Here is a 10,058-nt window from a genome sequence, read left to right as displayed (position 1 = left end):
CAATGTAGAAAAAGTTATCTGATACTTTAGAGCTACACTATCCATTAGAGTAGTCCCTAGTCACATGTGGCTAGTAAGCATTTGAAATGCAGCTAGTCTGAATTTAGATGTCCCATAAAAATTCGCATTGGATTTCTGAAGATTTAGTACCAAAAATATGTAAAATACTACAATGAGTTTTAATATTGAGTACCTGTTGGAATATTTCAGGTATTAATCGCACCTGTTTCTTTTTACCCTTTTCAATGTAGGAATGGCTACCAGAAGATTTAGTTTTGCGTGCAGCTAGCAGTGTATTTCCATTGGACAGTGCTGCTCTACAAAAGTCTTGTCTCAAACCCTCCCATTGCAAACCGAATCAGCAGATCCCTTCCTGGGAAACATTTAATTACCTCTGTGGTTACAGCGATGCAGTTCCTACAACTTTCACAGCTGTTCACTTTTTGGCTGTCCAAATTTAGCCACGGTATAAAAGGGATTGTTCTTGGCTCTTGTAAGTGACAACTCACCATAGAATCAAAATGAAAATCATATCAGCAATGAAAATTCCATACCTGCCATCCCAAAAAGGGGGATTTTCTTCTTGGTGACCAATTACCATTAGTGTATTCATTCTTTTGGCAAATAGTTACACAGTGACCATTATGTACCAGGCTCTATCCTACATGTTGGGATATTGTGCTAAACAAGACATGGCCCCTTCCCTGAAGGAGTCAACGTATCGGAATGAGTAATATTACAGATGTACACACACAGGACCACAGGGACAAGAGGAAGGACATCCATCGAGGGGATGGGTGGTAATACAGGAGGTAATACAGGAACTAGACTTCGACCCAAGGTCACATCCAAGTTGAAGAAAGACATGTGTGTCACCTAAACACAGATGATAGCCCAGGCCCCAAGAGGGGATGAGCTCACCAGGGATAGAGTGTAGGGTAAGAAGAGAAGGGGCTATCACTGAATGTCCCACTTACTGAGTCTATAGCTGAGCTTAAGACCCTTATGAAATAATTACTTCTTGACCTAATTATCTGAAACCAAGAACATGGAGACAGGCATACTGGAGAGGTGAACAGCACAGTGTTTGGTGTCAGACATGAGCCAGGATCCTGTTCCAGCTTTCCAATTAGGCAGGCTCCTTCACCTCCCTAAGTCTCAGTTTCCTCACCTGTATAATGGGATTGGCAAGTGCGCATCTCACAAGGTTGTGGTGGAGATTAAATATGATGGATAATCTGAATACAGCAGCTGACATACTGTGTGATACAGAGCAAGTATTTTGTAAGTGATCATTGTTGTTACTCGTTTTTTTCATAAAGCATCAGAAAAATGTTGAATCAAATAAGGGTTTGGTATCGTCTGGCTGTGTCCCCATCCCAATCTCACCTTGAATTGTAATAATCCCCATGTGTCAAGGGCAGGACCAGGTGGAGGTAATTGGATCATGGGGGCAGTTTCTCCCACACTGTTCTCATGATAGTGACTCTCATGAGATCTGACGGTTTTGTGAGTGTCTGACATTTCCCCAGCTTGCACTCATTCCCTCTCCTGCTGCCCTGGGAAGAAATGCCTTCGGCTATGATTGTTAAATTTCCTGAGGCCTCCCCAGCCGTGAAGAACTGAGAGTCAATTAAACCTCTTTTATTTATAAATTACCCAGGCTCAGATATTTCTTCACAGCAGTGTGAGAACAGACCAATACAGGGTTTCCCAACTATTGATATTTTGAGCTGGGCTATTCTTTGTTACGGGGAAGTCCGTCCTATGCATCATAGGATGTTTAGCAGCATCCCTGGCCTCCACCCACTTAATGCCAGTAGCACAGCTTCTCCTGTTAATAACAACCCAAAATGTCTCCAGACCTTGCCACCTGCCCCCTGGAGTGGGGAAGAAGGAGGTACCAAACTAGTTACAAACAGATAGTCTACATCAATGATTAGGTGGAATGGAAAGAGGTCTGGGAACTTTAAAAGATAGAAACTTTTTCAACTTGTAAAGAAATGTGAGTCCTGACAAATACACTCCCCTTCCTCCAGGATAACTCTGCAGCCTCACAGGGACTATTTCAAATGTGTGCCTTGCCTCAGGCTGAAGAATGCTAGGCCTAGCCCAAATCAGGGTGATAGAGTCTTTGAACTAAATTTCAGCCCCTGGTCTGGTGAAGAAGGGTGGAAACGGGTCTGTGCCCCAGCCGTGAATGTCAGCCACAGAGGAAGCTCCAGTTAAGCAGTGGGGAAGGACTGAGCCTTGTACAAGAAGAACACTTAAAGTCCCCCTCAGCACCGAACAGGCCCAATGTGGAGACCTAAGGCCAAGCAGTGCTGTCCTGTGTAATGAGCCATGCCAACCCGCCCAGCACTGCCCACGTACCAGCTGCCATGCTACCACCGTTATTTTTTGGAAACGTCTGCTTTTCATCCTCCTCGGAGTTCCACTTCAGAAATGGCATTCACCAGTGCTCTGTGGTATTTCTCAAGTGTCACTTGTTAAAGCTAATGGGAACCTGAGGAGTAATTATGTGCATAATTGGGAGGAAATGCCCTGGTCATTGCATTCAGCATGAAACCATAGGGCTGATTTCTCACCAAATACAAACTCTGCTTTGCAAACTGCTACACAGTTTTGGCCATGGGAGAGGATGTGCCTGTTAGCGTGGCAGACAGAGAGAAGATATCCACAGGAGTCTCATGTTCATAGAAGTCAGATCCTTTCAGCAAATCTTACAATGTAGGGCACACATGTTAAATGGATAAAAACTTCCCAGGTTTCAAATAGAATGAAATACAACAGTATCATGTTGACATGGAGATTCACATCCTTAAATGAGGACCCACATAGGTCACTTACTATAACAACAATATGTTCATACTGCTTTCACATCCATTTTCTTTTCTTTTTAATTTAATTTCATTTAATTTTAAATTCCGGGATACATGTGCAGGATATGCCGTTTTGTTACCTAGGTAAATGTTTACATCCATTTCCAGTGCATTTTCACATCTAACTTCTCATTTAATCTTTACCACCATCACCTGCATAAGAGAGGTAATATTACTACCTTCACTTGGCAAGTGAGGGGACTAAATCTCTTGTTTGTGACTTTCACTTGGTCCCTCATTCAATCAATTATTAAGCCCACACACGTGCCAGGCACTTGCCCAAGTCATGAGATGCAGCCAAGTACTATGCCAGATGCTGTTTTCACATAGAGTCTTGAGATATTTCTCAAGGAGGGCCGTTAGTGGCATTTGGGCAGACTGACTCTTTGATGGGCAGAAAGGTCCCACCCTTTGCAGAATGTCTATCACTAAATTGCAATCATTATCACCAATCTGTGGGGTGGATGGGAAGAGTAATCCCCAAATGAGAGCCCTCCTAGATGTTATGAGCAGCGGATATGAAGTCACACAGCCGGGTTTAGTTCTTATTCCATCCATTCCTCTCCTGGTGAATTTAGACAAGTGATAATGCTCTACGCCTCAGTTTCTGCCTTTGTAAAATGGTAGTGATGATAGTGTATACATTGTAAGAGTCCCATGGGAAGTAATCTAGATTCAATGCCTGACCCAAGCTGGCTTTCAGTAAATAATACCCAATAAATATCTTTGTTATTTCAGCGGCTCAACTCCCGTCTACCTTCATCTCCTTCAATCTTTAAAGCCACGTTTTTCTTTTTATTTATTTATTTTTTTCTTTTTTGAGAAAGAGTCTTGCTCTGTCAGCCAGGCGCCAGGCTGGAGCACAGTGGCACAAACTCGGCTCACTGCAATCTCTGCCTCCTGGGTTCAAGCAATTATCCTGCCTCAGCCTCCCGAGTAGCTGGGACTACAGGTGCACACCACCACGCCCAGCTAATTTTTGTATTTTTAGTAGAGACGGGGTTTCACCATGTTGGCCAGGATGGTCTCGATCTCTTGACCTCGTGATCCGCCCACCTCGGCCTCCCAAAGTGCTGGGATTACAGGCGTGAGCCACCGCGCCCAGCTTAAAGCCACCTTTTCAGAGAGAACTTCCCTGACAGTCCTATTTAAAATTTCAATCCCCCCACCACTGCCACTTCACATCCCTGTTCTTGCTTTTTCCCGCCTAGCATCTGTCACCTTCAAACATACTCTTTAATTTAATATGCGTTTGTTATTGTGTCTCCCCACTACAATGTATGTTCCATGAGGACATGGATTTTCACCTGTTGGATTCTACATCTAGAACAGAGCCTAACTCTTAGTAAGCATTTAACAAAAACATCTTCGATGAGGTTAAATGGATATAGGGAACAGCCCAACTTAAAAGTTGGTGTCTAGACTCCAAATTCTGTGTTCTTTTCACTATAATGAGTGACCACATGCAATGACATTAATGGTAATATGTGACAACCGTTAAGAAATGTTAAGTGTCCTCTTACAACACTACCTTAGAGGGGCCTCTGTGGTTTCCCTCTTCTGAGATTCTTTGAAGTTAACAGTTTCTAACAGAAACCTAGCCACCAGCTTATCTCACTTGAGTTCCCTTTGTGAGTTTTTTCCCCCAAAGCATTTAAGATAACCACTCAAGCCAGAGACTGAAAAGGACTTAAACACTTCCATTAACAGGTTTCTTTGTCTCTAACCGTATCTACCTGAGACAGAACTGAAGTCCCAGTGATGGTGGAAATATCAGCCCTCCCCATACTGCTTATCTAAAGCCAAACTAAGCTTCCATCACTGTTAGAACTGATACTAGGTTAACATTGTACTTTCACCCAGAGTTGACAACAGCAGGTCTGACAATAACCAATGACATTCAAGGCAGGTCTAGACCTGGGGCTCCAAAATCCTAGTGAACATTGTGCCAGGTCTGGGAAGGAAACATCAGACTTTCCATTTTCAGTTCATCTAAACACCAGACCTCCCATTTTCAGTTAACCTAAAAAAAGAAATTTAACTATATCAAGAATACAAATGGCCACAAACACCCCCATCTAACCTGTCATATCAAATTACATGCCATTTATGAAACTCAGGCAGTTATCCTCAACGACAAAGTGAATTAAGTGACCACCTCAATAATCCCACCATTCTCAGCATATTTCAATGAATAACCATTTACAGCTGAATCATAAGTAAATTTACAGATTATATTATCTACTTTTAACTATCCTATTCCTCACAAAATAGAACTGAGGCTTAAAGAGATCCCAGCCAAGAAACCACATCTTGAAGATAATTGTCACAATGCAGGCATACAAGAAAATGCCATTTTCCTCTCTTGAGTACTAGCTCTCCATCGCATCTTTGTGGACCACATTACAAAGTCAAAAGAAGGAAAGAACCCTAAGTGATAAAGAGCCAACCAACAGAATTACCCAACAGATAATGACATATGGATTTACAGTCACTAGTCAGAAAGGATCCTATCCCAGATATGTAGATAGTGGTAGTAATATGCAGAAATTATTTATAAACAAAATATTTTGGGGAATGGCTGCTCAAATATGTTTTACTAACAGGGTGTGGTGAGTATTGTGGTTATTTGCTCATGATTCATTCTACCCTCCTTCTAGAAAACTTTCTAGCCTTCAGAGGCTGGTAACTGAAAAGCTGTATTTCCCAGGCTTTTTGAAGCTAAGGTTCTAGATGTGAATTTGGCTCCCCCAAACAGAAGCACTCACTTGAGATTTAGAAAGCAGGTATGAGGCAGAGGCCATCTTCCTGCCTTTGGGGCTGTTTGAGTGCTGGCAAGCATGGAGATGGGGACATGAGGGTTTTTTGCAACAGCATTATAGGGTCCACTCTCCAGCTTTGCCGTCAGTTTGTTCTTGAACTTAATAGTTCCAGACATAGACTCGGAAGGTGTAGCACCCCTGGTAAGTCAGTTTTTTTTGTTTGTTTGTTTTTTTTTTGTTTTTGAGCAGCCATGCCAACATACGTTTATGAATTATTATATAAACTTATTCCTGGATCCCTATTCCTCCAGCTCTTCCCCCCGCCCCCATGACTTTATAAGCACCAAATTCCCTCTAGTAAATATCTTTCTGCTTAAAATACCTAGACTGGGGCCAGGCGCAGTGGCTCACACCTGTCATCCCAGCACTTTGGGAGGCCAAGGTGGGCAGATCACCTGAGGTCAGGCGTTTGAGACCAGTCTGGCCAACATGGTGAAACCCTGTCTTTACTAAAAATACAAAAACTAGCTGGGCATGGTGATGGACACCTGTAATACCAGCTACTCAGAAGGCTGAGGTGGGAGAATCACTTAAACCCGGGAGGCGGAGGTTGCAGTGAGCCAGATGGCACCACTGCACTCCAGCCTGGGCGACAGAGTGAGACTTTGTCTCAGAAAAAAATTAAATTAAATTAAAAAATAAAATACCTAGACTGCTTTCTATTTCCTGCCCTGAACCACAGCAGAACAGAAGCAAAGAGATTTGGGAGACAAACAGACTAGACCCCAGCAGATGCTATTTGGACATGACAGTCCAACCTGGCTCTTCCTTCTGAGTTGTGGGCACATGGATTGCGTGGTGACCAAGGTGGAAAGGCTATCTTTGAGAATCAATGTTTATGTCTATTTCTATTTGAACTTCCAGGTTCAAGCCCCAAGTTAAATCACTTACTTCCCACCCTCCCCATTCTAACTCTTAATCAACCTCATCATTAATCATAGAAATACTAACTACAAGCCCTGGGCTCTGAAAATAAGTGCCAGGCAGCATTAAAAAGACCTGGACAGACTGCATGCTGGTCTAGCCATTGGGAAGCAAGTGCTCAAGACTAACCAGGTACTTTTGAGCCCTCAGAGTCTGCATCTTGGAGGAATGCCATTATTCATCACTTACTGAGGTTTTGAAATGTGCCATGGTTTACATAAAGTACTTTCACAATTTACAGAGGTGGCCTCAGAGGGCATCAATGGTGAAGGCACACTGCTATGTTTGATGGACCACCAAGAAACAAAACAGCTGCTCAGTAAAAACATGCTGAGATGCCATCGATTACAACACAAACTGCATAATTACTAAAATGTGAAAAAATATGTCTTAGAATCAATAATATACAGTAATTTATGGGGATAGCACATGGGAGACCGGGACTAGGACTCAGGTCTTCCACTTCCAGATCACTGATCCATTTCATCTCTGTTTTTATTGAGGGCTGATTTAAGCCTGGCACTTCTGGATATTTTTATTCACAAATGCCATGGATTCCACCCTGAAGATATCACCAATTTCCCACTACCAGCTCAGTCAAAATTATGTTCAAATTTCTTTTTCAGATCTCTACATTACTGCTTTAAAAACTGGAAATGGGGCTGGTCCCAGCTGCTTGGGAGGCTGACGTAGGAGGATCCTTTGAGCCCAGGAGTTCAATGATGCAGTGAGCCATGATCTCGCCACTGCTCTCCAGCCTGGGCAATAGAGCAAGACCCTATTTTAAAAAATAAAAATAAATTTTTAAAAGATTTATTTTTTTTAGAAAAGGAGATAGTCTAGTTGGGGGGTCAATGGGGGAACAAGTGGTAGAGGGGAGATGGGATTTCTATGGTGACCACTTAACCAAAGTATACCGTCAGCTGCCCAAAGGTAAACACAAATGTGCAAGTAGGGCTGGGCATGGTGACTCACACCTGTACTAGCACTTTAGGAGGCCAAGGAGGGGGGATCACTTAAGGTCAGGAGTTCGAAACTAGCCTGGTCAACATGGCAACACCCCGTCTCTACTAAAAATGCAAAAGTATCCAGGTGTGGTGGTGCATGCCTATAATCCCAGCTACTCAGGAGGCTGAGACAGGAGAATCACTTGGGCCCAGGAAACAGAGATTGCAGTGAGCCAAGATCACGACACTACACTCCAGCCTCGGCGACAGAGTGAGACGCCATCTCAAAAAAAAAAAAAAAAAATGCAAGTAGGAGACTTCATTTTCACCCTTGCTACATTGCTTCCACCTTTGTTCCTCACCTCCCTGCCCTAAGAGTCCTCTGCTCAAGCTTCTGCAGTGCTTCCCTCCCATCTACAGTTAAACCCAAGGCTCAAAACAATCGTCTGGCTCTGACTTGTCTCTCCCTGATGCGTTCTTGTTGGCTGCCTCCCTCCCTCTGCTCTGGGCACTCCAACCACCTTGCCATGCATGTTCTTGCCTCAGGGATCAGACTTGAACTTGTGTTGCTCTATGCCTGGAATGTGGCCAGCTCCTTCACTTCCTGCAGGTCCCTGCTCTCAGTGTCATCTTATCAATGACATTCCCTAATTACTTCTATATTAAATTGCAACCCCTGCCTCTCACATCACTCAACCATCTTCCCTGTTTTGTTTTTCTCTTAACACCATCTGATATACCATATAGGTCACTTCTGCATTTGTTTAAAGTCTGTCTAGCCCACTAGAATCTAAGTACCATGAAGGCAGAGATATATGTGTTACATCTCCAATGCCAAGAACAGTATCAGGCACAGAGTAGAAGAAAGGAAAAGAGAGACAGAGAGGGAGCTGGAGAGGAAGAGAACAAGTCCGCTTGTAAGTTTCAATCAATTACATTTGATCTAAGATGTATCAAATTACAAGTCCAGGAAAATTTAACTGACAGATCAGATTGTTCAATGATCTCATAGGAAGAACTGCCTCCTCTTTCATTGTTATAAAAGTGGTATCCCAAAAATTCAAAAGAAAAACTAAAAAGAAAATAAAATGAATCAGCAGAATGACTTCTGGTTTTTCTCAGTCTGAACTTAGAAGAGGCCTGCTGGCAATGACTTTCCTAAGAGCCTTTTTCACTTGAACTTCAGATTAAAGAGAGGTCCTTTTGGTGGGTTTAAGAAGGGAAAGGGTGGCGCCTTTGCTTAGGAGCCTTTGACTTCCTGTTTTGAAATGACTGTGCTGATAAAGCTATGAACAAAATGATTTTTCAACCAGACAAACACTAACAGCAGATACCTCTGCCGAAGGATGGATTCCCTCACCCCTCACCCCAGCGAAACCCCCAAACCACCCTTTCTATGGTGCCTGATCACCCCTTTTATTGCAGAAGGCAATGAAAATGAGGGCTATAACAATCAAAGGAGATGGCCTACGTCTGTCTCATCTGAGCACAGCCACGAAATGCTCCATCAAAGTGCAAACATTTAAATGACCAGGGAGAGACTTCATGCTAAAAAATGCCTTCTACTTCAGGTATTTTTTTCTTGTTAATTTTTGTAGGTAAAGACTAGTTATATATATTTATGGGGTACACTTCAGTGATTCATGCTGTTTTCAGAAATCATAGCAGTCTCATATTTGAGACCCTCTTGACACCTTTTCAAAGGAAGTTTCAGGTATATAACATAACAACAGCCCTTACAAACTGGTGTGACTCCAAGCTCATTCCACATATAAGCAAAAAGATTCTGTAATGTAACATTAAATCTGTGCAATCAGAGCAAAAAATAATACCAAACTGACATCTTACAAAAGGGTAGGATGGGAGGTGGAGACACATGCAAGTCTATACATTTAAAAGGTTATGGTTAAACTTTGTCTTTCCTTTAATCACTAGTTGTGATAATGATGTATTTGTCTACAATACTTATTATCAGCCAGGCATGTGGCTCACACCTGTAATCCCAGCACTTTGGGAGGCTGAGGCAGGTGGATCACGAGGTCAAGAGTTCGAGACCAGCCTGACCAACATGGTGAAACCCTGTCTGTACTTAAAAGTACAAAAATTAGCTGGGCGTGGTGGCGCACACCTGTAATCCCAGCTACTTGGGAGGCTGAGGCAGGAGAATTGCTTGAACCCAGGAAGCGGAGGTTGTGGTGAGCCGAGAGCGTGCCATTGCACTCCGGCCTGGGTGACAGAGCAAGGCTCTATCTCAAAAAAACAGAAAACTTAGTATCAAACTGGATACAAAAATGTATGCTGTTATCTCAACGATATATATATATATATATATATGCATTTTGTATAGTTGAGAAAAATATAGAATATATAAATATATGTAAATGTATTCTATAATATATATTTTTAAGTACCAGTTGCCTCTTGGTGGAATAATGATTGTTTTTCTTCTATACCTCCTAGATTTTCTTTCTTTTTTTTTTTTT

The 10,058-nt window shown here is 42.5% G+C and overlaps 1 protein-coding gene and 1 long non-coding RNA gene across 3 annotated transcripts in view; one reads left to right on the top strand and one right to left on the bottom strand.

Annotated features, from left to right (window-relative positions):
* Nucleotides 1-10,058, bottom strand: part of CHST11 (carbohydrate sulfotransferase 11) — a 314,882-nt gene that overhangs the window by 299,662 nt on the left and 5,162 nt on the right. The gene's annotated exons all lie outside the window — the stretch shown is intronic.
* LOC119473034 overlaps nucleotides 5,273-10,058 on the top strand; it is a 9,101-nt gene continuing 4,315 nt past the window's right edge. Inside the window, exon 1 of the long non-coding RNA XR_005202204.1 lies at nucleotides 5,273-6,086. This is a non-coding gene — a long non-coding RNA (uncharacterized LOC119473034). The remainder of the gene's footprint in view (nucleotides 6,087-10,058) is intronic.

This window comes from Cebus imitator, unplaced genomic scaffold (assembly GCF_001604975.1).
Source record: "Cebus imitator isolate Cc_AM_T3 unplaced genomic scaffold, Cebus_imitator-1.0 Scaffold8, whole genome shotgun sequence".
Classification (NCBI taxonomy): Eukaryota; Metazoa; Chordata; class Mammalia; order Primates; family Cebidae; genus Cebus; species Cebus imitator.
This window is presented reverse-complemented; position numbering and strand designations above follow the sequence as displayed.